The 2,759-nt window shown below is 30.7% G+C and overlaps 1 long non-coding RNA gene across 1 annotated transcript; it reads right to left on the reverse strand.

The window, feature by feature from the left end:
• Nucleotides 1-902: 902 nt before the first annotated feature.
• LOC139896785 (uncharacterized) lies at nucleotides 903-1,898 on the reverse strand. The gene is made up of 3 exons (XR_011776342.1): nucleotides 1,696-1,898; nucleotides 1,219-1,321; nucleotides 903-1,112 (listed from the first exon to the last, which is right to left on the reverse strand). It is a non-coding gene; the product is annotated as an uncharacterized lncRNA (long non-coding RNA).
• Between the last annotated feature and the right edge of the window lie 861 nt (nucleotides 1,899-2,759).

Consider the following 2,759-nt stretch of genomic DNA (forward strand, 5'->3'; position numbering starts at 1 on the left):
TTAAAAACTGCACAAACTAACTCTTATAAAAAGTTGACATGGACACCATATATATGGGCCTTGTCACACAATATAATACATATGAATAAAGGTCAAGCACGCATTAACAATAATCGAGCTAAATATTGGTATGCAATAACCATACCAATAACAGTAGGAATAACATGCATAATGTACATTTGAACACAAAATATTATCACTATGTAATATGATCTTGTATATTGAAAAAAGCACAATACTAAAGGGTCAATACTAACAAAATGATACAGATTATTAGTAATTTAATACGACCATAAAACTAAACAAATGATTAAGAGGTTATACCTTTGCAAAAATGAATCGGAAGTGGGGGATGTGTCTCGTAGATATATCACCTGAAGAATAAATAAGTAGGTCAAATGAAACACTAACAGAGAACAGCGCACGCAATATAGGAATGCCAAAAATATAAAAACTCACATGGCTACAAAAATAATTAGAAAAAAAACTAACATGGGTCAAGATTTATATATTCAAAACTAAATTAAAAGTAGCATGCTAGTCTATTTTTTTTACAAAAAGTTGAAGAATAAATTGAATTCACAGACTGGGATAATGTGTTCTTATCTTCATCTCCATGCTTTAAAGAACCAACTTCAGTCTTTTTAACATATCCCCTTGCCCTTCATCTCCATGGTTTAAAAAATAGTAGAGTTTATTAGCATGATTAAATTTTTTCAAGACTACTTGGAAAATTCCTAAGCAATATGCACCATGTCTAAAAGCACACAGAAACACACACATCTGAACAGTTTTTATATATGTACAAAAGCACACAATTTGGGCTAGTTGTTTTGTTTAGCTAAATTTTGAAAGCGTTATACATCTAACGACATTAAAGTAAGTCATACATACCTGATGGAGACCTTTTAGACCTGCTTGTGAACTTGAAACCAGGAACCCTATCGTTGAAATTTATGGGTCTTGCCATGAATATCTGGGTCTTGCCGTAAATCTGTCCAATTTAATCTGTTTCTTGCCAAGGGTCCTTGTATAAATCGAAAATCTATCTTTTTTTTTTTTAATAAAATGGAGATGATGGTTAAAGAAGATCAGTCCAAACCTGCATAAATCTAAAAGCGGAAAAGAAAAAGAATTACTCAAACATAAATTTTTTATAAGAGACGCAAAGTTATTTTTTGTTTACAATCTAAAAAGAAGCTAAAAACGAAATCTAACCTCATATTGAAAAATCCATCTTACTACCTATAGGACCTAAAAGAATCGATCGAAAGGAAAATTCAACATGCCAGATACATCCTAGATACATCCTATCTGTAATCTTCTTGCAGTAAAACAATCACAAATGAATATGAAGAAATAAGAGTCAACAAAACTAAAATAGAGAGTAATTAATGGTCCAACAATAAATCGAAGACAAAGAAGTTAGTATTAGTATATAAACTAAACATAATGAAAAATTCATCTTCAACTGAATAGATCAATTAAACCAAGCAAACCACAAGTTCAGTCGAAGAAACCCTAAGTTTAGTTTTCAGATGACCTGTTCTATGCATCTGTAAATACAGAAACGATAAAGATGAGATTTTGAAATTTTAGTGACAAACACCCAATTACATATTTATGATTAACACTTTTAGAACAAAATTGAATCACAACAGATCTATTGATACAAATGATAGATATAATATATACCTCAACAATCCAAATAAAGGAATCAAGCTCCTATTCTGATCGTTCTTTGCTCATCTCACGAAATCATCAAACCCTAGAATAAGAAACTAACAGATGGGAGATGATTAAGATCGAGAAGAGGGAGAAGAAGAGCAGCGATGCATCCTTGTACCTGGAAGAAATCATCTGGTTGAGTTTGAATTGATTCGTCTGGCAGAGGGATAAGCGATGAAGTAAACAGGCGATTTTTGGAAGAAGCAAGAGGCGTGCAAGATACAGAAATATTTAATAAATTCTTAATTAGTTAAATTAAGAAAAGAAAATTTTGTATTATGACATCAGTAAGGATACTTAAAATTTTTCTTTTTAATTTTGATTTATTTTTAAGCTTGGAATAGTGTTATTTATGACATCATCATTTTAGCAATATAATAATCTATATAGATAGATATGCTGTTGAGGAACTTTGCAAGGAACTTACCTCCTTCGAAATTTTTGAAGAATATTTAAATATATTATAAATACTAGTATCTGTTATAATTCAGTAGGCTTATAACTACCTTTAATGGTTATAAGAATAAAGAGAGAAAAAGAGAGAAGAAGGAGAGAAGAAATATTGATATTGATATTTCAAGAGAAATGGTGCACCTTAAATGGTTACCATACATGTCTATTTATAGTATAAAATATTACTATGCAAGAAATATAATAATAATAAAATTAACATCCAATCTAGATATTTTATAACACAATCTAGATATTTTATAACACTCCCCCTTGGATGACAATTTTATTAGAGAATAACTAGTACTGCCTCGTTAAAAACCTTGCTAAAGAAAACTCATTGGGATAAAACTTTAGCTAAGGAAAAAAGAGTGCAGCATAAAGTTGACTCCCCCTCAAGTAGGCAACGCCTGAGTTGTTACATCTTCTGAACATGCCTCATGCCAATATTATGAACGTGTGTTCTGAAAATAGCAGTTAGCAGTGCTTTGGTATAAAAATCAGCAGAGTTGTTGATTGAACGTATCTCATTTTAATCTGGTTGTCTTTTACGATATCTTGAGTATATGAGAAAAATCTGA

The sequence above is a fragment of the Rutidosis leptorrhynchoides genome, chromosome 3 (assembly GCF_046630445.1).
Source record: "Rutidosis leptorrhynchoides isolate AG116_Rl617_1_P2 chromosome 3, CSIRO_AGI_Rlap_v1, whole genome shotgun sequence".
Lineage (NCBI taxonomy): Eukaryota > Viridiplantae > Streptophyta > Magnoliopsida > Asterales > Asteraceae > Rutidosis > Rutidosis leptorrhynchoides.